This window comes from Herpailurus yagouaroundi, unplaced genomic scaffold, assembly GCF_014898765.1.
Source record: "Herpailurus yagouaroundi ecotype Mexico unplaced genomic scaffold, PumYag 159, whole genome shotgun sequence".
Lineage (NCBI taxonomy): Eukaryota > Metazoa > Chordata > Mammalia > Carnivora > Felidae > Herpailurus > Herpailurus yagouaroundi.
Window position 1 is genome coordinate 56,022,371 of NW_024412400.1, and position 25,624 is coordinate 56,047,994.

The 25,624-nt window shown below is 38.1% G+C and overlaps 1 long non-coding RNA gene across 1 annotated transcript in view; it reads right to left on the reverse strand.

The window, feature by feature from the left end:
• Positions 1-9,071: 9,071 nt before the first annotated feature.
• LOC121033944 (uncharacterized) overlaps positions 9,072-25,624 on the reverse strand; it is a 40,281-nt gene continuing 23,728 nt past the window's right edge. The window contains exon 4 of the long non-coding RNA XR_005792214.1: positions 9,072-10,037. This is a non-coding gene — a long non-coding RNA (uncharacterized LOC121033944). The remainder of the gene's footprint in view (positions 10,038-25,624) is intronic.

Below are 25,624 nucleotides of genomic sequence, written 5' to 3' on the forward strand. Positions count from 1 at the left end.
AAAAAAAAAATAGATTAGGCACTCACAGAAGTAAAGAGTGCCCTCTCTTAATGAATTTTGTCTGATTGATATTGGAAACTTGGGAGGGGCACAATCTGAGTGTCATAAGATGCCTGAAGAACATAAAGAGATGAGGAGAAGAACTTTCAACACAAAAGTCAATGAATTAAAGCCACTAAATTAAAAACAATGGCCAGAAAAAAAAAAAAATGGCCAGCCAATTTTCCTCAATATCCCCTTACAATGTTTCGCCTAGAAATATCAAATTTTTTGGTTAAAAGCAGGCTTGTAAATTGAAGACTCATTGTGAAATTGAAGAAAAGTATTTTCAGATTTTTATTTAAGTGTTGATTTTGGAGCTAGGCTGGTGCATCCATGCTCTCATTTCCCTGATGTCTTAAGAACTTCACTGTCTCCAGAGATTCTGTGAACCATACTACTTTTTTATGTTTTAGGCTTTCCCAACATCAAAGGGACATACAAGAGGTTTAGGGACAAAAATATGTAATACAAGTATAGTAAAAATATCCTATAAATCTATTTGAAATATGTGTGAATATATATTTTTCTTTTTCTCTCTATTTACATATAGAAATAGGGAAAAGAGAGGGAAGACACAAAGAGAGACAGACACAAACTCAAACACACAGAGACAGAGCTTCATGCGAAGAGAGGAGCTCTATGAAACTGCATATATTCCTGCCTGAAATAGCCATGAAATTCCCTAGTTCATAGATGTAACTGACTACGATGAGACCATCAAAGACAGGTCATAAGTGAACATTTGGAAGTAATCTCTATGAGCCTGTCCTTGTGCTGGGAGTGAGGCTGATTGAAGTAATCATGAAACTAGTTTTTCTGGCTGCTCTCACTTGTTGACACTTGGGTAATTTCCTCCGTTTCTCGAAGAAACTAATTCCATTTTTAAGTAAATGCTATTAGAAAGTCACTCTTGTGCATTACAGCATTGTTGTAACAGTTAAAAGTAGGAAACAAAATGAGCACCCATCAGAGAAAATTTAAAAAAGTTATTATATACACATATGCATCTGCTGCACAAGATGATCTGTCTTCACATGAAAATATAAAAAGCTCTCCAAAATCTATACTCAAATAAAAACAGCAAAGTGCAGAACAGTGAGTATAATATCGTTTATAAGTAGACAGTAGCATTGCTGGAGAGATATACACAACTGCTTCTCTCTGGAGAGTGAGTATATAGAGCAGAGGAGAGTACTTTTTTCCCCTTTTACATCTTTCCAATAGTTGATTTTTTGAAAACCACACACCCAAAATATTTTTTTTTTATTTTTTTTTCAGCGTTTATTTATTTTTGGGACAGAGAGAGACAGAGAATGAACGGGGGAGGGGCAGAGAGAGAGGGAGACACAGAATCGGAAACAGGCTCCAGGCTCTGAGCCATCAGCCCAGAGCCCGACGCGGGGCTCGAACTCACGGACCGCAAGATCGTGACCTGGCTGAAGTCGGACGCTCAACCGACTGCGCCACCCAGGCGCCCCCCGAAATATTTTTAAAGAAAGAGAGTAAAAAAAAAAAAAAAAAGTGTTTTTTTTTTTTTTTTTTTTATTGAAACACTTACTGTACGGGTTCAAATTTTAACAAGTAAATTTCTTAAAATGAAGGTCTATGAGAGCAGAAGTTGTATTTTTGGTCAAGTACAGTGTTTTGATCCTAATATATTTTAGTAAATACTATTCTTTATTGAAATTGCCATTAGCCTAGCAAATATCATTTTTTCCTATGTTTTCCCAGTGGTTCAGGATTGAAAGAATTTATTCAGTCTGATCCATGGTAATAATCTAACCCTGAGTATTTGCACATGGGAAATAAGGTGGGTTTCAAATGTTTATTAATATGAAATTTATTTTTGCATATTTTGGCAAGACTGATTACAGTGTTCATATAACTGTCATGAACGTAAAAGGCAGGGCCAATTGATGTGCATTCTGACAAGCTATTTGCAGTCCTCCAATCTTGAAGTCAGGTTCGATTGCATAATTACTCTAAAGATAAGTCTGCTTTTAAAATGATCTGATATGCCACTCAATAAACTGAAAACTACCTCTGACTTTCATACAGGGTAAAACAAAAAGCTTATTAAATGACTAATGTATATCCACAAGGCGGACAGCAGAGTGTGTCTGTTGTGGAACATTTGACCTCTTTTTCAGGTAGGTGACAGAGACAACATCTGTTTGTCGTGGCATGGAGCCATTGGCAAGTGATCTTTCCAGGTTAGTTATTGGATGATGTGTAGTCCTTCAGTAATTTGACAGTGCTTCATTATGAGAGGTTCAAGGAGGCAGATGTTTCCCTGAAGGAATCAGGAAAGCACAGTGACAACTTTATTGTAGACTGACAAGAACTCCGATAGCTTCTTTAGATGGAATTGCTAGATGAGCTGAAATGCTGGCAGGTCAGTTTCTTGAGTGTAATATTGGTAATCAATCATTTGATGGACATATAAAGGAAAAAGAGTAGAGAGGGTCACTAATCTTTCTGTTAATTAGAACATCAAAACACCACCACCTTAAAATATATCCCCCAAGGATCATGCTAGAAGCAATGCATTGAAAAGAAAGGAGATGGAAAATAAAATATATGAAATTAGTGTAAGTACACCTTTGAGAATATACAGGATTTCTACTGCAATAGATTTTAACTGTATTCCCACTCAGTAATATTATTACCATCAGCTGTTTGCCAGTAGCTGCAGGCATAATTTTCTTTTTTTACTGCTCACTGGACCCAAGCCTACTCAATTTAGTGTAGTTGGCTATGGCACCACTCACTTTCTTAAAACACAAGGCTTTCCAATTTCCAACAATGTTTATAGTATCAGAATAATTTGAAACAGGTGTTTAAGCCTCACGCCTATGCTGTGCAGCAGAAGGTTTATATATTTTTCATTATATATTGAGACAGACCACAACACTTGGAATGACCATCTGTCACCAAATGCGTGCCGTGTGCTGAATGGAAGAGAAATGGGAGGTTTCACTGCAAACTCCTTTGAAAGTGATGGGATGCATTCTCCTGCCTTCTGAATCCCCGCTCAGTGCTTTGAATAAAACCAAAAGGTTTTTTGCTGCTTTTTTCACAGAATGTCACCTATCAGAGATCATTAGAATGCCACATGGCATTTCTGCTTGGTTTGGTTACAAAAATTGTAAGCCCCAAACTTGAGACCGTATTTAGCCAATGGATTTCCCCCAGAGGAATAGTATTTCAGCCTATACATTTCCTTCTTTGTCTCACAACATTGTGCAGCTTGGGTCTTAAGTATTAGGTCTCTTTGCAAGAATCTGGACTTGTGAGTCCTAGTTGCCAAATTACGTGCTCACAGACACCAGGACGGTAGTGAATTGGTAAATCTGGCAGCATAGCAATCGTGGAAACCTGGAGAGAGCATCGCCTGTCGGGAGGGAGCAGGTGATAGATATGCTTGCCTGTTGGGCAGAAATGCAGGCCCAGGACCACCTGATCCATCATTGAGAATAAACCAGAAACCTAGATTTTCATATACTATCTCCGAATACTAAAATATTGACATTGCACTTAAAAAATTAAAAGCCCGGGGCGCCTGGGTGGCGCAGTCGGTTAAGCGTCCGACTTCAGCCAGGTCACGATCTCGTGGTCCGGGAGTTCCAGCCCCGTGTCGGGCTCTGGGCTGATGGCTCAGAGCCTGGAGCCTGTTTCCGATTCTGTGTCTCCCTCTCTCTCTCTGCCCCTCCCCCGTTCATGCTCTGTCTCTCTCTGTCCCAAAAATAAATAAACGTTGAAAAAAAAAATTAAAAAAAAAAAATTAAAAGCCCATGTAGGCCAAACAAATATTCACACAGTTTGAGGTCAGCCAGTTTGGAGCCTATTACTTAGACTAAAAATCTTCTGGTATAACTAGATCTTCTTTTAGAGTTCATAAGATATTCTTCCCTTGGTTATACACACAAAATTTATTTGGCCAAAAATTTTCCAGACTAGGTATTATCAACACCTTGATAATGATGGTAATGGTGATGCTGATACTGTTCGGTGATATCGGTCATCAATCATTTGACAGATGTAGAAAGGAATAATAGTAGAAAGTATCTACTTGTTGCCTGGCAGGTGGACTCTGAGGTCATGTTCATATCTACTCTCTGACAGACTTCCACACTGTAGCCTAACTGGGACTTGGAAAACAAATAAGATAGGCTGGAGGTAATCCTGGAACTGAAAGGTTGGAGGGAGATTGCAAAGGAATCTATTTTAAGAATGAGCAGGTAAAAATTAATTATTTTTCACCAAATATTTATTAAGTACCTACTGTGTGTTAGGCACTGCTCTGTTTATTCAACACAAGTTTACTGAGTGCCTACAAACAAACATTAGGCAATAATCTTTATCCTTCTAATGGGGCTGTGGGTGACAAATGGTTGGCAGAATAAATAGACAAAATACATTGTGTTTTATAGTGATAAGGCTCGTGGAGGAAGCATAGTAGAGAAAGGTACAGGGAGTACAGGAGAGGAAGGAAATTATAAGTAAAAGATGATGCCACATTTGTGCTGGAGTAACTGGGTTGTCAAGTTGCCAGTGCTGAGATTGCAAAAGATAGAAGAAGGAGTATATTTGAAGATGAAGCTTAGGAACTCAATTTTGGACATGTTATGTGTTGGATGCCTAAAAGACATTCAGTGGGGATGTCAGGAAGGCAGTAGAATTTCAAGGGAGATGTCCAAGCTAGAGCTATAAATTTGGCAGTAACCAGATGGTATTTAAAATCATAAGACTGCAGGGAAATAAATGTGGATCGAAAGGGAGGAATTTTAAGGACTCAGTCCTGTGGTATTTACAGTGACTTACCAGCCAGCAGATAAAAAAGAACCAGCAAACAAGAGTGACAAAGAATGAACAGTTGAGGTAAGAGGAAAACCAGGAGAATTCAGAATCCTGTAAAATGGAGAAATCATTTTGAGGGCACTTTGTAAAATTCAGACTCAGACATACCACCCTAAAACTCATTCTTTTTCTCTCTCTCTTACCCTCCTCCACCCCACTTTGATTCTGCTGGTGTAGACGGGGCCCAGCAAGCAAGTGATTCTGTTGTAGGTGTTCATCGACCACACTTTATCAAACATCAAATAGACAAATGGGGTCTGTGGCTTGTCCAGATGGTTCAGTGGTAGGAAACAAAGAATAGGGAGCTGAAGGAGAAGTGAAGGAAGTGAAGCTCAGGAGAGCAGTACTTACCAAGCGGTGGGTTACCAAAGCTGGACACAGTCGTTGGCATGGCTGGTTTGAGGGAACTAACTTAATTGGGCCCTTTATTTACTATAGTTAATGAGACAGTTCAGTGTGTAGGTGGGGGGTTGAGTGATTGCACGTGCCAAGATAGAACATATGGGACTGGGAGTCAGGCAGACCATGCTATAGAATTTTTCTGCCAAATCAATATAAAACCAATCCCAAATCAATGGAACAACAATCAAACTGTGTGTTCTACTAGCTTGACAATCTGCTCTAACTGGTTTACACATCTGCTGAGTTATATGAAGAAGACACTGAGCCTTTTTCATCCATGCTGCCCCACTCTTAGCAGAGTGTCTGACACTTTGCGGGCTCAGAGTCAGCATCTGCCAAGTGCACGAAGGTGGACCCAGCCAAAGAGGAGTGGACATGTGGTATATTTATGGATTTATGGAGATAGCTCATTCCCAAATACTTACAGGCTATTTTTGTAGATTTCATAAATTCTTTGTTTTTTATATGCTGAATAGGTAAGGTTGAACTATCAGTTCTGGAAGAACACTGTGATTTGAGGTTATGATTTTTAAAGTTATCAATACCTCTTTACAAAAGTGGTTAGTTACTGAGGTTATGTCAACTCCAACGGCAAATCCTTGACAGCCCTTTGATTGTAGCTGGCTTCTCCAGCCACTTCAGTGTCACCTTGGGCTAGACGCCTACATAGCCTGAGGCAGGGGAAACTTTTGTAAAAGAAAAAAAAAACATTATTAATGAGATTGGTGTCAATCTGGACACCAGTGAACTAGGTTCTCAGTTGCCCCTCCCACACAATCTGCTCAGAATAGGGTATTTTATGATTCTAAAACAGAGACATTTTTTTTTTCTCAGCTTCAGGCCTTAAACATGATTTGAATTTTGAGCCATTTCTGTGCATCTTGTGGAATAATGACATAGTTTTGAATCTGCTGCTTAAAGGAGCTAGTGTAGTGCACAGAAAAACAAAGACACTCTCCATTTCATGTAGGGATGCAGGATATTCCCTCTGTCTCTGTTCTCTTCTTGGAGACTTCCTTCTCCTAAGAGGGTTTCCCTCTAAAGGTTTCACAGAACATTTTTCTAATTACCAAATGAAGAATTTTGTTGAATACACTAGGTTCTATATCCTGAGTTCTTATGGTTTTCTATGTAACAGTTTACTGTCTTGACTACAATCTTAATTTTGCTCTCCTAATTAACAGAAGTCTTCTAACAACACTTTTGGTATCTGTATCCCTGAAATTACTACATTTGATAGAGAAGAGATAGTTATTGTAACCAGAAATTATTTACTATGAACTGATATACTTTATTATAATTTATTTATTTTGAGAGAGAGTGACAGAGTGAGAGCGAGTGAGCAGGCACACACAAGACAGGGAAGGACAGAGACAGGAGAGAAAGATCCCAAGCAGGCTCCATGCCATCAGTGCAGAGCCCAATGCGGGAGTCAAACTCATGAACTGTGAGATCATGACCTGAGTTGAGATCAAGAGTCGTATGCTTAACTGACTGTACCATCCAGGCACCCCTTTTTATTCTTAATTTTTTTTCGTTTAATAAACTTTCTTATAAAAATTAGTTATCATTCAAATGTCCTCTTTGCTCATTGCTAGTATCTCTGGCCCATTATTCTAACATCTTTGAAGATCAATCTCTTAATAGAACTTAGGGCAGTACAACAATGAATGAAAACTAAATGATTATAAAGTAAAAATATAATTTTCACAAAAGTTACTGGATAAAGCATATGCTAGTAATACTGACAAATTACTTAAATTGGAACAAAGCTATTGACAAGCAAGGATGTGGAAGTTAAACCAGAAAACAAGAAGATAAAAATTGACGAGAATGAGAACAAGATAATTATTTTAAAGAGGATGATTTGACTTTGAAAATGTTATAAAGAGGACCTTGGGAAAATTAATGAAGCCCTTGAATACATCTGTGTAACTGACCCTTGTTTGTAATCATGCTGTGAAAGGTAAATGCAAAGAGAAGTTCTGTGGGGCTATAAATTTAAAAAAAAGAAAAAAATGAGTCCTGCCCTATTGGTACATTCATAGTTTATTTTAAGAATCTAGGGGGTGCCTGGGTGGCGCAGTCGGTTGGGCGTCCGACTTCAGCCAGGTCGCGATCCGTGAGTTCGAGCCCCGCGTCGGGCTCTGGGCTGATGGCTCAGAGCCTGGAGCCTGTTTCCGATTCTGTGTCTCCCTCTCTCTCTGCCCCTCCCCCGTTCATGCTCTGTCTCTCTCTGTCCCAAAAATAAATAAACGTTGAAAAAACAAAACAAAACAAAAAAAAGTTTTAAAAAAAGAATCTAGGATAGTTTCAACTATAATATAAATCTTTTCAACACAAGATAAAAATTAACATAGTATTTTTGGTATTACTTGTTCAATATAAAATCTGCATTAAACATTTAAGAATAGTTACAAAGTTTTGGTTTATCATTTTCTATGGTCTTTATGTGGTCTTTCTCAGTTCCAGTTATCCTTGGGAAGCAAACTTCCTGTACAGTTGACTTTAATTCACTAGTATGCTGTTCGTCAGGGGTATTTCCCTCTCACTCTCCCTCCCATCTTTGTCACACAAGTAAAATCAATTTTAATAATATATTTTATTTAACTCAATATATTCAAATATTATAATTTCAAAATTTAAACAATGTTTTAAGGAATGGGTACCCAGGGAGCTCTCTTGTTTTTCTCAGACACACAAGCAGGTTGGCAGGAAATAGGGGCCAGTGGCACGTCCTGCTGGTAAAGAGTCCGTGCTGGGTTAGTAAGAGCGTGTATGAACAGGAACACAGAAGAGGCCGAGATGATGGGTGCAGGTGTTTCCCTAGATGTGTTCACTCTGAGTACAAACAGCCTCTCACTGTTGTCCAAGGAGGTAGTGGGAACCTGCCAACAATGCCCTGGGTGTGCACATTAGCACTACATTCAAGACCCTGAGAAGTAGTAGGTCAAGAACCTTTTTAATGCAGGCTTTCTTTTTTTTTATTTTTAAAATTTACTTATTTGAGAGAGAGAGAGTGCACGTGCGCACGCAGAGGAAGGGCAAAGAGATAGAAAGAGAATCCCAAGCAGGTTCCAGGCTGTTGGCACCAAGCCCAATGCAGGGCTTGAACCCATGAACCGTGAGATCATAACCTGATCCAAGATTAAGAGTCGGGTGCTTAACCAACTGAGCCACCCAGGTGCCCCTTTAATGCAGCCTTTCCAAAATGTATATATATTTCCTCTAGAAAACAGCCCCTCTTGCCACCTGCTTACACATTTTTGGATTCTATCTCTTCACGTACCCCTCTTTTTTATTTAATATCTAGTTTTATTTGTTACTCAGAAAAATCTCATTTTTGAATAAACTCAACTTTAGAGATGGAAGCTCTCAGAAAGGACAACCTCAGTGTCTTGGAAATCTGTTCTGAAGATTTCCTTTGGCTTCCTTTATTCTCCTGGCCAAACTTTTATCATATTTTGTAGCTTCTCTCTTTTTTCAGGATGCTGTTTCTTCAGAACAATGTAGCCAACATTTGTGTCGCAGGACATGTGGAAAAACAATATGCCGTGCTTTGGTCCTAGATGTCTTACCTTCTTTGTCTTGGGGATTTTTCACAAAATGCTGGCAGATATTTTCTTGATTTTTTTTATGGTGTATTAATTTTTGAGAGAGACAGGCAGAGTGCGAGTGGGGAAGGGGCAGAGAGAGAGGGAGACACAAAATCTGAAGCAGGCTCCAGGCTCTGAGCTGTCAGCACAGAGCCTGATGTGGGGCTCGAACACACGAACTATGAGATCACGACCCTAGCTGAAGTTGGATGCTTAACCAACTGAGCCACGCAGGCACCCCTGGCAGATATCTTCTTTAGAGGGCTTAAACATTTTGTGGAATCTGCTAGCTCATTCGGGCCTGAAGCAATAAGACCCAGTAACACGTGATCAAAGGGAAAATTATTGAGATAGTTTACATTCTTTCTTCCACACTTTCTTCCACACTTCCACTTTGAAATCTGGTGTTATACTTACAGTACATCTCAATTTGGACCAGACACATTTTAAGTTTCCAATAACTATGTGCTTAATGCCACACTGGCATCAGTGTGGACAAAAGTATTGTTCTGGGAAGTGGAGATGGTGGAGTCAGGGAAAATGATTAGAGTCCTTGCAAGAAACCAGTCCAGAGAAGATAAGTCCTTGAATTAAATAAAGCCAAGGCAGTAGGGATGGTAAGGAGGAGACAGAATTGACACATAAGGGTTGGTGAAATGTAATGGAGAAGAATGTGGGTTCTGGAGCCAGACATGCTGCTTAGAGTCCTAAGTTTTACCTCTCTATAGCTGTGTTTCATGAAAGTTACTCAATCCATATATCTCTTGTTGGGTCACATATTAAACATAGTAATAGTAATATGCCTACAAAGTAGGGAGGTTGTAAGGGTTAAATGAATTACTAAATATAGAACTCTCAGATGACTGGCACTTTTAAGCATTTAGTATCAGATTATCATGATTTAAGTTAATAGGACTTGGTGATCAACTGGATGTGGCCAGTGGGATTAGGAAAGCAGTCAAGAACTCTTGCAAAGCCTAGACTGTTTTTTCTTGTTGTATCTAGAAAAAATGATTCCTAACGACCCTTTATAGAAGTTCTAAACCAGTGCTCCATGTGGATCTTGCTTGTAAGTGGATCCTGATGACCAACACAGCACTGCCTTTCTCTTCCCAAGACCTGTGTCTCTGCTGGTCCCTGTGAAGGAAGAAGAAAATTTCCTCTAGCCAAGATTCTTCTAGCTGGACTAAGAATTTTCTTTACATTAAACAGATTAACAGGAAAAAAACTCCAAAGTTTTATTATGCATGCATGGTGGCCCAATATTGAAACTGGGGACTAAAGAAATGACCAAGGTAGGCAGTTTTCATACTGTATAGATGAAAAGACAATAAATCTGTGAGGAATTGAAAGGACAAAAAAACCTTAACTTTGGGAGCTTCAATTAGTAAGGAATTCTAAGTGGAATTTGGGTTGAGGTAGTAGATTAGTAAAAAGTAAAAAGGTTTGTTTATAAAGCTTTCTCGGCTGTAAGGTCCCTATCTCTGGTGATGAGGATTCCTTTTTATTAGCAAAAAGAGGGGACTTTTAGTACAGGAGATTTATTTCTTGCATTCACAGGAACAGAGGAGGGTCCGAGAGTCCTCGGACAGGATGTCTTTTAAGTAACTTTTATTTAAAATAATATGTCAAAGTGGCACATTTTAGGTGGCCTGCCCTTGGCTTTACATCCTTCTGCTAAGAATGCACATCCACCAGCTCTTTACATTGTTGGCTTATGACCTATTCTCTGGTGTCAGCTCAAGATCTCAGGTCTTTAAAGAGGACTTTCTTGATCACCCTGCTATATCTCAGCCACCTTCACACCTCCTACCATACTTCGTATCTATCTTGCCTTATTTATGATCTGTCTCCTCAACGAGTTATAAGATCTGTGATATTTATGATCGCTTGTCTATATTGTTTATCACTGCATCCCCACTGCCTAGGAACAGTCCCCGGCACAAAACAGGGGATCTAAAATGATGTGTTCAATGAATAAACAAATGCTTAATTTTTTGTGCTTTTGAAAGGTAAGAAATAGATTAAATTCTAGAACATTAGAGACAGCTGGTAGGGTGTAGGGAAAATCTTATTTTGTTGTTTGGACGTCATTTTTTTCTTTTATTAACATACTGGTGCCAAAAAGAATAAATTTAAGACTCTTGTGGTTAAGGTGTAGATTATCTCAGCACTGCATACCTCCATCATATAAGATCATGAAGGCACAGACAATATGGGAAGCTCTCGTGGTCCAAAATTCATATAGTCCAAGCATCTGTCTTTTCCACATCTGAAATCAATTCTAAAGAGGCAGAGTGACCCTAAGGCATAAAGTGAGTTAAAGTAAGGATGGTGAATTTAAAATCCAGATCTCTGGGCTCTCAAGCATGTGTTAATTATATATCACGTTGACGTTAGTGTGTTCATGTATCTATATATGTATATTCAGAGACAGGTAATAATAAACTATGTTGGTGGGTAACTATTACTAGATTTTGTAAGGCAAATTTATGTAAATTTTGATAAAATACCCTATTGAAGTGAATGTAGAAGGTTTTAAAAAACTCTTCTTCATACTGGAATTTTGCTATTTGATTGTTGCTTAAGAAGAGCATATGTTTAGTTTACTTAAGCAAATTTTTATTGCAGGGATATTTTTGCAGTAATAGTGTTTGTTGAAATATATTTGACTGGTATTGTTTTATTCTATTAAACTGATGAAGTCAGGTAAATTTACTCTATTGATTCTAGGAAAAAATCTAAGTTTTCACTTAAAAGCTTTTCCCAACTTAAATCCTGTTTCAGCAATCATGATAGGAGTGCATAAATAATTTGTGGCTCAAGGTCTGAACTTCTTGTTTTCTTTTCTCTAACTTAAGTTGTTTTTTATTGGAGTCCTTTGGGGAATCAATTGCCTAGTACCTCTAAACAGTTTTTATCTCCATGTAGACAGACTTAAGCTCACCAGGCTTACTTCAGGTCAAATGGTTTTGAAATGAATTAGTGACCTGAGAACTGGTTAAGTAATTTGCTATTTTGGCCCAAACCTACTTTGGCATCTGTAACCACTATAGGTTTTGCATCATTTCTGAAGTGCTCTTTCTGAAATCAGACTCCATTTCCTCTGGTGTTGCCCTACAGTTGAAAGAGTTGATTAGCTTTTGTTAGGTTATTATTCATCATCATAGTAACTAGAAATGAAAATCATAAGAAGCTAGAAATGGTTATGAAAGCCCATTAGACTGATTAATCTCATTTTTAAAACTTGGGTTAGAAGAGGCACATTTTTATTGCTGTTCCTTCTCAATGCAGAATTGTTTATGAAGTATTTTCCTATTCACTCTTATTTTTTTACTCTTAAGCCTACGGTAACTGTCTCTAGCTGCTACCTTTTTCTAATGTTCACATGAAAGTTTCAAGTTTGTGATATGATATTACCTCATCATTTAAATCAATAAAAAATTCCCAAGTACGGAACATTATATTAGGTATTAGGTAAATGCAACGTATGAACAGGGTATCAGCAAATGATGGTAACTTAAGGCTGATGTACTCATATATTACTCTGAGAAGTCAGGAGGAGAAATTTCTTTCTAAAAGGTTGGACAATGAGAGGTAATGATGGCAGGCTTTATGGAGGAGGAGGTTGTGTTGGACATTAAAGATTAGGCAAAGTTAGAATCTCATGAATGGGTGGATCAAAAGAGTGAGTAAAGATTTAAGGTAGGAAGTCCTGTGAAAATCGACTAATAGGATATGGTCCTTTTGGCTCATAGTAGAGCATAGAGGATGAAGATCAAGGTGAGATGAGTCTGAAAAGAGAAGTTGAAAGCTGGTAGTGAGATGCTTGAATACCATGTCCTCGGGCATTGTTTTTTTTTCAACTTTTTTTTTTTTTATTTATTTTTGGGACAGAGAGAGACAGAGCATGAACGGGGGAGGGGCAGAGAGAGAGGGAGACACAGAATCGGAAACAGGCTCCAGGCTCCGAGCCATCAGCCCAGAGCCTGACGCGGGGCTCCAACTCCCGGACCGCGAGATCGTGACCTGGCTGAAGTCGGACGCTTAACCGACTGCGCCACCCAGGCGCCCCTCCTCGGGCATTATTTAGTGGACTGTTGAAAGCCAATACACTCTGGGCTGATCCATTCAGTTATTTATGGTGCTGTTCTATTTACCTGACATGTCCTTATGATTTCATCTTGCTCAGAGGACCTTAGAAGTATAAATATCTCTTAATAATGATTGGGGAAAAGATTAAAAGGAAAGATAGAGGTTATATCGGACTTGCACAGGAATTTACATCTAGCCTTATCACCAGTTTGATTATTTGGTTTATACAGAGTGGACATTTGGGTTGAATCAAGAAGATAAATTTGACAGCAATAACTGTCTTGTCTTGTATTTAGTTCATAAAAGTCAGTTGCACAGTGCAGGATAGGTTTGACAGTAGACCATGGGAAAAGAGAATTTATTTGACCATAAGGTAGATAAGGAGTAACGTGACTTCTAAAAAAGACAACAAAAACATTCAGCTTGCAGAGAAGATGGGAGATTAATTAAAATGAGTACTATATTTGTAAATGATTTGATGGGAGAAATACTAAAATTTATTCAAAAATCTTTGCTTACACATATTCACATATGATTTTAGTGACATGTATAGGTAAGAGTATAGAACTCCTTAATGACCAGTTTATAGTGAACTGATTTGTTTGACCTAGTTATGCCTACTGAAGGAGAGGAGGTGTGGATCTTGGGGGGGGGGGGGGAAGAAAAAAAAGAAAACCCCAAAAAACTTTTACATGTGAAAAGTCCCAAGCTTTGAATTCTGGCAGATTTTAGGTGTATAATTTTAAATAAGATGACCCTGCATCTGTTTCCTCTAGGGATGCCATCCCAGTTGAAAGAGTTGATTAGCTTTTGTTGTGCTGATATTCATGATCACAGAAACTAGAAACGTAACTCCTAATGAGGTAGAAATGGTAGGAAGCCTGTTTATAAAATATCTTATGTCCCTCAGAGGATTGTTGAGAGACTCCAGAGCTCATGAAGACATTCTATATACTGTGAGGCTCAAAAAGATATACAGTTTACTGATTAATAAGAGCCCATTTTGTGATTTTCCTTCTGCCTCTCAACTTTGGGCAGTCAGAAGGGCTGTTTGAGGTCAGATTGCTGAACACTTAGTGTTTTGTGAATGTCTCTCCCCTCCATATGAAGTTGCTTGCAAATAAATATGTAGTGGCTCTCAAAATGGTGTTTGGGAATACCCACATAAGAAAAATGCAGAATGGTTGTAAAAAAAAGAAATGGAGACCTCTTCAGACTTTGTGAATCAGAATGCTGGGAGATGGGACTCAGCATTCTGTATTTTCAACAAACTATCTAGTGGTTCTCAATTGGGGGTAATTTTGGACCCATCCCTGGGGGGCATTTGGCAGAGGGTAGGTATTACTGGCATGTTGTGAACAGAGACCAGGGATGTTACTAAACATCCAACAATGCACAGGACAGCCTTCCATGACAAAGAATTATCCAACTCAAAATGTCAATAATGCTGAGGTTGAGAAGTTTTGTTATACCCAACACAATTTAAAATCTACGTTTCTAGCAGGTATCATCTATATTTGGCAATTAGAATTATTTAACTTATGTATTCATCATTTGTTTATGTATTAAACAAATTTTTTTTTAATGTTTTACTTACTCTTGAGAGACAGAGAGCATGAGCGAGGGAGGGGCAGAGAGAGAGAGAGAGAGAGAGAGAGAGAGAGAGAGAGAGAGACAGAATCCAAAGCAGACTTCAGGCTCTGAGCTGTCAACACAGAGCCTGATGCGGGACTTGAACTCAGGAACCGTGAGATCATGACCTGAGCTAAAGTCAGATGCTTAACACTCAACCGACTGAGCCACCCAGGCACCCCATTTGTTTATGTATTTATTTTCAGAACTCTTTTTAAATGATCTTTACTGAAAAAGTAGAAAGATGTAGAATTTTAAATAAACTGTTGGGAGTGGGATTAATTAGTTTGGGCTCATTTCTGGGTTCTTTTAAAAAAAGTTTCCTTAAAATTTTTCCACTGCAAGAATAGTAATCAAGAGATTTTAAGCTAGTTAGTTCTTTGCACACATTGAAAAAATTTTTTTAATTTGTCCTAGCTGAGAGGGAATATGACCTTATGAAGTCAAATTTATAGAATATTTTCATTTTTTATAGAAAATTTAAAAAATGTAATTTAGTTGGGGTAGGTTCAAAGGCTTAGAGATATTTTGTTGATGGGATTCAGGGAGGAAGAAGTGGGCTATATATATATATCTTTGAGAACTTGTTTTTACATACAGATAACAATCATTTGTAATTAACAGTTCATTGTTTGAATGCAAACACTGCTGTTAAGTGGTGACTGAAACAGGGGTTGTCCTTTACTCTCCAGTAGAAAAAACATTTTCTTCCTTTGCTCTATTGATTTGCTAACAAATCTATTTTATATGTGATGATATAAAGATAAAATCTGCCCATTCTTACAGTCCTTACATATGAAACACAGCACCTATATTTATTCACTTTGCTTTCATTAAGCAAAAGAATTAGTGTAATATTAACAATCACCCTTATTACATATTTAAAGCAAATTCAAATTTAACTTCCTAAGGTGTCTCCAGCAGATGTTCTCTTATAATAATTTCTATGGTGACTTTCAGCTCTGAAAAGCTTTGAATCTCTAATGAAAAATTTCAAAGTAATAAGATGGAATAGAAGCATTAAAACATACTTGGAGATAGAAATTGAAATCATTTTGGCTAAATGTATCAGGTTAGAAGTTGCCCTAGTTACTGATTGCTGCTATTAGATATTCCCCTTGCACAAAGAAAGCCAGTTATTGATTTTTGAATTTGAATTTCTTTTGAGATAATTGATTGCCTCTATTGTAGATCCTTACTTATCTCAGCTTATGAAAACCCAATGTAAGAGGAATCACCTGCTTTTCTAATGCCTGCCTAATGTTTTGCCTAATTTACTTACCCCTGCTAACCTAGAAACTATTAGAATATAATCTTCATGGAATGCATAAAATTAATGAGTGTCCCATTATGTATTGATGTAGTAGTTACAATATATTTCAGGTACTGTTAATGATGGCTTGATTTACCTTAATGCATTTCAAAGTTTGTAGTTCCTGGCATCTCAATTCTATTTTTATATCTATAAAATTTTACTTAATGATACTACTCAGAGAAACAAATATATACATAGGTCACTGGCTAAAAAGGAAATAAAGGCAAATATTCAGCAGCATGGAAAAAATAAATGTGTTGATTGGACTCCTATTTGTCATTTTATTGAAGTTAGTTTAAAAATTATTCTGTGCACTAATTGTGAGTGTTTGTAGTTTGAGACTGGGCCTTGGTTGTAGATACTAGACAAATACAATGTACACACTTGTGGAAATGCAATTAAATGGTTTGTTAAACACAGTATTCTGTTTTAGTCCCACCTGGGGAACTGCAATTCAGTGCAGTTTCCAATGCATAACCCAGAGTTATGATCAGGATCCACAGGTTTAAGGATAGAGTGCCCATCCAGACACCCTGATGTTAGAAGCCAGGCACAAGTTCTTGGGATCCTGAAGCCACTTACATTTCTGACCAACTGACCACCAGTTAGAGAGTTCCCACTACCCAGCACAAGTTTGATAATACACTAGAACAACTCAACTCAGGAAAGCCCTAGACTTTATTATATGACGTACACATAGAGCAAGTCTGAGAGCATCTCAAATACAGAGATGCCTTGCCCTCTACCTGTGGCACTGGGGTGGTTCTCTCTCCCAGCATATCAATGTGATCACCAAACAGGAAGTACCCCTGAGTTTCATTAATTGATTCAATTAATGACCGAGCTATTGAACTCCATCTGCAGTCTCCCTCCCCTCCCTGGAGTGTGAAGGGGAAGAAAGTTCAACCCTATAATTATTTGTTGGTCTTCCTGGTGACCAGCTCCATTGTGAAGCTACTTAGGGGTCCACAGGAGTCTTTAGCATTGCAAAGATTCGGATCACTCAGGAATTTCTAAGAGCTTTTGAAACTCCTTGTCAGAAACCTTAGGCAAAAACCAAACAAATTCTTTATTATACTGCACACAGGTATACCAAATAAATAAGTAAATAAATAAAATGATTCAGTAAAAATTTGGCTACTAGGTACTAGGTGTTATTTTAGTAACCAACCATCTACCTGTATAAAACCATCTACCTGTATAAAACTCCCAGAAGATAACATAGGAGAAAACCTAAATGACCTTGGGTATGATGATGATTTTTTGGATACAATATCAAAGATACCATCCATGAAAGAAAGAATTGATAAGCTAGTCTTTATTAAAATTAGAAACTTCTGCTCTGTAAAAGGCAATGTCAAGAGAATGTGAAGGCAAGCATCAGAGAATATTTCCAAAAGACACATCTAATACAGGATATTATCAAAATAGAACTCTTAGAATTCAACAATAAGAAAACAGACAACCTGATTAATAAGTGACTCAAATAGTTTAACAGATACCTCACCAAAGAGGATATACAGATGGCAAGAAGGCATATATAAAGATGCTTTACATCTTGGGTCATCAGGGAAATGCAAATTAAAATAACAACAAAATATTACTATATACATATTAGAATGGTCAAAATTCCAAACATTGATAATGCCAAATGCTGGCAAGGATGAGGAACAACAACAGGAGCTCTTGTTCATTGTTGGTGGAAATAAAAAACAGTACAGTACCTCTGCTGTGGAAGAGAGTTTGGCAGTTTGTTACAAAACTAACATTGCCTAACTATATGATCCAGCTATCTTGCTCCTTGGTACTTACCCAGGTGAATTAAAAACATACGTCCACATAAAAACTTGCACACAGATGTCTATAGGTGCTTTGTTCTTAAGTATCAGGAGTTGCAAGCAACCAAAATGTCCTTCAGTAGGTGAAAGGATTAACAAACTATGGCACACTCAAACAATGGACTATTCAGCACTAAAAAGAAATGAGCTATCAAGCAATAAAAAAAAAAAAATGTAAAGGAAGTTTTAATGCACATTGCTGACTGAAAGAAGCCAATCTGAAAAAGACTGCATAATCTATGACTCCAACCATATGACATTCTGCAAAGGGCAAAACTATGGAGGCATTAAAAAGGTCAGTGGTTGCTGGGGTTGGCAGGGGGGGTGGGGTTGGATAGAGAACTGAGGATTTTTAGGGCAGTTAAAATACTCTATATATTGTACATTTGGATATATGACATACATTTTTCCAAAACCCTAGAATGGCAACATCAGGAGTGAACTCTAATATAAACTATTGGACTTTGTATGATTATGTGTCAACACAGGTTTTAGGGCAGTGAAACTATTATGGTCCATACTACAATGCAGGCTACATATCATTATACATGTATCAAAACCTGCAGACTGTACAACCCTAAGACTGAAGTCTAATGTAAATTATAGACTTTGGGTGATAATGATGTGTCAGAGGATGCTTCTCAATTGTAACAAATGTACCACTGTGGTGACAGATATTGGTAGTACAGGAGGTTGTGTGTTAATGGGGGAAATGGAGGTATATGGAAACTGCATGCAATTTTCCTTAAATTTTGCTGTGAACATAAAATTTCTCTAAAAAAAAATAAAGTTGATTAGTTTAAGATGGCACTGAATGTATGCTTTCCTGAATGGATGTGTAGCTTTTCAAGTTTGATGTTTGTTCCATTTCTGACTGTGGTAGATGACTTGTGCACCAGAGCCTCTTCTAGGAGTTACGGCAGACAGAAGGTGGGTTAAGCTCTGAGATCAGTAAGATGATAGATCCACAATTACTTGGAGTAAGCTTTTGATTTTTTTGTGAATGGGTCTCAGTCCGGTTGCTGCTGCTAACTGAGAATTAACTGTATGGAAAATCAAACGTAGGGCCTGGGCTTCTTCCTTTTCTATTTTTGGTGAAGATGGTAGGAGGGAAAAATTGATGGAAATGTTTTGACATTTGTTTCCTTGAATGGTGAATAAGTATAAATTTTATTTGTGGGGAGGAAAACAGAGTATAGATGTTGCTGGTCTTTAATGCTTTACAGCTTTCTCTCTTTTTTTTTTTTTAATTTTTTTTCAACGTTTATTTATTTTTGGGACAGAGAGAGACAGAGCATGAACGGGGGAGGGGCAGAGAGAGAGGGAGACACAGAATCGGAAACAGGCTCCAGGCTCTGAGCCATCAGCCCAGAGCCTGACGCGGGGCTTGAACTCATGGACCGCGAGATCGTGACCTGGCTGAAGTCGGACGCTTAACCGACTGCGCCACCCAGGCGCCCCCAGCTTTCTCTCCTTAAATAGCTGGTTTTATTCTTGTATAAATTAATTATGCCACTAGATGTAAGAATTTTCCTATTGTCCAGGAAGTTTAATGAAAGCTCATTTGAGGAAAAATCTCTTGTGCTGTAAATTTTAAGGGAAGGTACCAATGATACAGAGTATTTGTGTCCAAAAAAGGAATCTTTCTTTTTATTCTCTGGCTGGATGAATATTGAACTAAAGTCTATGTAGACCAAATGTGGTACTAGTCCTGATTTTGTGAGAGAGCCTGATAAGCGTTCCCTGAAGTTGGAAAGCATTGGTGAATTTCAAGACTAGTTCCCTCTTATGTATTTCTCAAGGCAGGAGAATTAAAGGAGCTCTCCAGCAGGGCTTGAAGGTATTGTAACATAACATGCCAGGAGGTGGGGGCAACCTCATCCTGTCCCAGTTCTCCTCAGAAGTCATAGAAGAGAACCTGTGGGTACCCAGGTCTCCCCCCATGGGTGAGTGTACGGTTAGGGGAAGAAAACTGGGCTTTCAGACAGGTTCAGGGACAAGGAGTCATTCTCTCAATGTGGAAAAGACAGGGGTGTAGTCCACTGGCAAGAGGCCAAGAGAAATCCAACTGCCCTTCTCTGGGAATCCTCAGCAACAGACGGGGGCTTCAGGATGCTGAACATGCTTCAGAAAGGCATGAATACCACCTTTGTAGACAGTAAATCCGACCACATAGCTCAAACCTCCCAACACATACACCAATGCAGTAATATCTCCCTCCTTTTCCTCCTTACAGAACCTAATACAGAACTCTAGACCCTGAAAAAAGTGGGAAAGACAGAACTTTACCCACGTTACTCCAAGCAGGCAGGGCTACAGCTATAACTTGTACTAGGTGAGAGGACAATCTTTACATTTCTATGAAGTTAAAACTATGAACTGGATAGAACTAAGTTTAGGTAACTGAAACTGATAACATGAAAGAAATTCTCTAAGTTGTAAAAAGATGGAAAAGAGGGTATGTGTGAATCACGGTGAGTATTGAGGCAATACGGAGGATGTTATTTTTCTATTGCTGAGTTATAAATCTTCACAAATTGAGTGGCTTAAAATGACACATGTTTATTATCTCACTGTTTCCAGGGGATCAGGAGTGTGGGAGTAACTTAGCTGGGTCCTCAGCTCAGGATCTCACAAGACTGCAATCAATGTGTCAGACAGACTGCATTCTCCTCTGGAGCTCAGGATCTAATTCCAAGCTCAGTCAAGCTGTTGGCAGTATTCAGTTCCTTACAGTGGTGGAATTCAGGCCCTCAGCTGCCCCTCTTCATAAGCAGTTCGCAGCATGACTGGTTGCTTTTTCAAGGCCAACCAGAAAGCATCTTTGCTGCTTGAGGAAGGGCCAAGACATTCTCCGAATGAGCACAGATGATTAGGTCAAGCCCACCAGGATACTGTCCTTTAGAATAATTTAAAGTCAACTGATAAGGAACCTTAACTGAATCTGGAAAGAACTTTACCTTGGCAATATATTGTAACCATCAGTGGGAGTGGTATCATCCATCCTATTCACAGGTCTTAGCCACAGTCAAAAGCGAGGTATTACATACATGGGTGTGTCCCAGTGGATGAGAATTCAGGGGCCATCTTGTAATTGGATTCTACCTACCACAGAGAGTATGGAGCCTGTGACAAGAGAGTGCATGCTTCACTTAAATTCATATTCAATTTTATTTTAAACTCTACAGGAAAAACAGAAGACTGCTTAAGTTTTTAGGCTACCAGTTTGTAGCTCCTAGAGTAGATAGGGGAAAAAGTAAATCATTTCATGTTTCTTTTTATTTATTTATTTTTATTAAAAAAATTTTTTTTTCAACGTTTATTTATTTTTTGGGACAGAGAGAGACAGAGCATGAATGGGGGAGGGGCAGAGAGAGAGGGAGACACAGAATCAGAAACAGGCTCCAGGCTCTGAGCCATCAGCCCAGAGCCTGATGCGGGGCTCGAACTCACGGACCATGAAATCATGACCTGGCTGAAGTCGGACACTTAACCGACTGTGCCACCCAGGTGCCCCTCATTTCATGTTTCTAATACATTGAATTGTGACCCCCTCAATAAAATCCTGTTATAAGTAAGTGATAACTGGTAACCAATGGATTATTGGTCAAAATGAATAAGGTGTTTGTTCATATTGAAATAGTCCATGTACCATAGGTAATTTTAATAATATTTAGCTGATTGAACTCTTTTAAAATCCAGAGGTTGCAAGTTTTCTTAGCAGTGATTTTGGAACCTTAGTACATGGATGTACTCTGTACAGTTAATGTCTTTCGAGTATCTTAACCCTATTCCTGAATAAAAATGAAGAGGTCTTATTGTAATTCTTCCAGTATTACCGGGCTTCATTTTATTACTGAACAGATAGGAATTATTTTGAAAGTACATATTTCAGTATGTGAATGAAGAGTTGGAAGTTTATTTCAGGAGCAACAAAATAAACCCTGAGTCTGGGAATGACATTCGTGTATTCAACGAACTTACTCTCTCCTGAAACAAAAATTTAAATTTACCTTTGCATTTTATTCTGGAAAGAAGAGGGTTAGCCACAGATACTTTCCATAACTGATTTCTGCTAAACCTTTCCTTAATTAAAATAATGTGTTTGTGACTAGCAGTAGTTATTAAAAGCGCATAATATAAATATCTTCTCATATTTATTGCTCCTCTTTGTTATTTAGAAAGAGCACTAGATTATTGCCACATAATTTATTCTCTGATAATTCTCTTAATAAGGGAATAAACTTCGGGAAGTGCTTTTAAAAGACATTATGGATGAAAAGTGTTAGTGAGAAGCCATAGACCTAAACAGCTTTTCCATTTCTTTGGATTTTATGTTTTTAATAATAGATTGAATAGTTAGTTGCCTGCTTGACAAGTTTATTGTCCTTATCCAGTTGCCAAGTGAGAAACATTTCCAAACTGACAGCAGGTATTAAAAACACCTACAAGTGATTCAAGCCATTAAGAAGTCATAAAACTTGAGATGGGATGTTTGCTAGGCTTTGCTCCGTTAGCCAGGCTTTTTCTCAGAGCACTGGCCTCCAGCTGTTGTAAGTCGAGGTAGCAGACGTTTCAAGGTGAAACCACCAAATTTTGGCTGAAACTCTTGGGCTACTCCCCAAGCAAAATACAGCATTTTCCTTATAAATATTTGAAGGCGACTCATTAACTAATCTGGACTAAGAACACAGGGAGTCAGGGATTGCTCTGTGCTTCTCTGAAAACATCCAAAGTGATGCTCATAGAAAGCAGTTAGTTCTGTTGTGACTTACTGAACCTATATTTTTCTTTTATATTTTTGTTACTGTCTGTAAAAGGAAGGTATCACTTCAGATGTCTTTATAATGCTGATGCCTTAAAATTGTTCTCTTTGTTAAGAGTTGGGTTCATTTAGAAGGCTCTGGCTTCAGTTTGCTGAGAATTCCAAATGAGGGTTGTAAACCCAAATTAACTACAGAGCATAGAGAGATAATGTAAATATGTAAGTCAAGAAGAGGGTTGAGAAAATAGAGGGTATGGGATTTGTTTCAAACAGGACACTGTCGCCTTGACCTAAATGCATGTTAAAATTTATTTTAAACACAAGCCAAGTAAGACTGCTGATGTGTATAAGCCACAAGGTTTTTTCAAAATTTATTCATTTTGTATTTATTTTCAAAAGAGAGTGTGAATGGGGGAGAAGGACAGAAGGGAGAGAGAGAGAGAGGAAGAGAGAGAGAGAGAGAGAGAAAGAATATCTTAAGCAGGCTCCATGCTCAGCTCGGAACCTGACACAGGGCTCAATCCCATGCCCCTGGGATCATGACCTGAGCCAAAGTCAAGAGTTGGACCCTCAACCAACTGAGCCTCCCAGGTGCCCCTATAAGCCACCAGTTTGAAACTAGTGGTTGAAAAGACACCCTGATATTCCCACAGTATGAGAGGAAAGGGATTTAAACACTAGTACTTCCAGTAAAAGATTTAAGAATCTACCTACTGGGGTAAATTACCACGTTATTTCAAAACAGATACCTACAGTATTTTGAAGCATTGTTTGACTAGTCTTAGCAAGGATGTCAGTCTTTGTTGGAGTTGTAATATTCTACTATTCGGTTTATCTCAGAACAGTCCTTTAACTTTGCATCTGATAGTAATATATGGAAAATCTTTACATTAAAAATGAAATATACATTTATTTTATGCTATTATTTTAAACTGGAAAAACAAGTTTTCTGATTGACGATGTTGAAAACACATTTAACTATGCTTCTTTGCAAATTCGGTTTATCTCAGAACAGTCCTTTAACTTTGCATCTGATAGTACTATATGGAAAATCTTTACATTAAAAATGAAATATACATTTATTTTATGCTATTATTTTAAACTGGAAAAACAAGTTTTCTGATTGACAATGTTGAAAACACATTTAACTATGCTTCTTTGCAAATTTTTCTAAAGTTATAGTGATTATATATTTTTTTAATTACATTTATTTTCAGAGAGAGGGAGAGGGAGACGAAGGGAGGGAGAGAAAGAGAGAATACCAAGCAGGCTCCACACTGCCAGCACAGAGCATAACATGCGGCTTGATCTCATGAACCCAGGAGATCAGGAGTCCAATGCTTAGCCAACTGAGACACCCGGGTGCCCCACATTTTTTTTTTTAAAGTACATGTCCACAGGAGCAAAGGGAATGGAGGGAGCAGGTAACAGTAGGTGAGCTTTGGTAGGATCTTAGATGTTTTGAAGATAGGAAATGGACTATTGGGTGGGAGTAACAGAGTGGGAGCAGCTAAAATCTAAGGAAATACAGAGGGATGCCACCAATGTCAGTTGATTAGTCTGTCAAAACTCTAGAATAACTGAGCAATTCAAGGACCCAGGACACTAGAAAGATAGAGGTGAAGGGATGTGATGAAAACTGAGGGGGGAGATCTTTAGAAGAGCTGAAAGGACAAGTTAAAAGTCCTAGATACCCATTCCTATCCTACACAGTAATGTGATTAGTCCAGCTCTGTCCTCAAGAAAACTATTTATGTTCAGGATAAATAAGAATATCCTGGACTCTGTGGTACTGACATGTAAGAGGGAGAGGTGTAGGTGTTGTGCTGGAAACAGATGTTGGGCTGCAAAGATGTCAGCAGCTGGATAAACACCCCAGGCAGGAAATGGGAGGTTTGGAGAAACTAATACCTCTAAAAAAACCCACAGAGAGTGATATTTGGGAGTCCCCACTAACCATGTAGCAATGAACCTCCACAATCCCCATAGATTTTAGTGTATGTAAAACAGACACTACAGTGTACGTGTAATTATTAAAACTTCAAGCAAATAGAAAAGCAGAGAAAATAACACATCCATGAATATTATCAAGATTTTAAAAAAGATGCTAATATTTGCCATATTAGCTTCAAAGTGTCCAACTTAAGAAAAATAAATTAGATGCCGTGAAAGTGGCATCACCTTTATTCCCAATTCCTTCCTTCCACTCCAGGAGTGCCAACTTTCCTGAAATTAGTCCTGTATTATTCCCATTCAAGTTTGTCTACTTTTAGTATATGTAGGTGTCCATAAAAAACATGTTATTATTTTGTGTGTTAAAAATATTTGTAAATGCTATTATCATTGTGTTTCTTGCACTAACCCCAATGAATCACAATATATATTCAGTTATGATTCATTGGGGTTAACGCAAGAAACACAATGATAATACATTTACAAATATTTTTTAAAAACACAAAACAATAATATATATTATTTTTGGACATAAATATTATATATATATTTAAGTTTTTATTTAAATTTCAGTTATTATACCATGTAATATTAGTTTCAGATGTACAGTATAGTGATTCAACACTTCCATACAGCACCTGGTGCTCATTACAACAAGAGCCTTCCTTCATCCCCATCACTTACTTAACCCATCCCCCCACTCACTTCCCCTCTCGTAACCATCAGTTTGTTCTCTCTAGTTAAGAGTCTTTCTTGTTTTTTTTCCTCTGTCCTTTTCCCCTCTCTGTGATCATTTGTTTTCTTAAAAAAAATTTTTTTTTAATGTTTTATTTATTTTTGAGAGAAGGAGAGAGAGACAGGGTGAGCAGGGTGGGGGGGGGGGAAAGAGAGGGAGATACAGAATACAAAGACAGGCTCCAGACTCTGAGTTGTCAGCACAGAGCCCAGCATGGAGCTCAAACTCACAAACCGTGAGATCATGACCTGAGCCGAAGTTGGACGTTTAACCAACTGAGTCATCCAGGCACTCTCTCCCCCCTTTTTAAAGTTTGTTTATTTTGAAAGAGAGAGTAAAAGATGGAGAGGGACACAGAGAGAAAGGCAAGAGAGAGGATCCCAAGCAGGC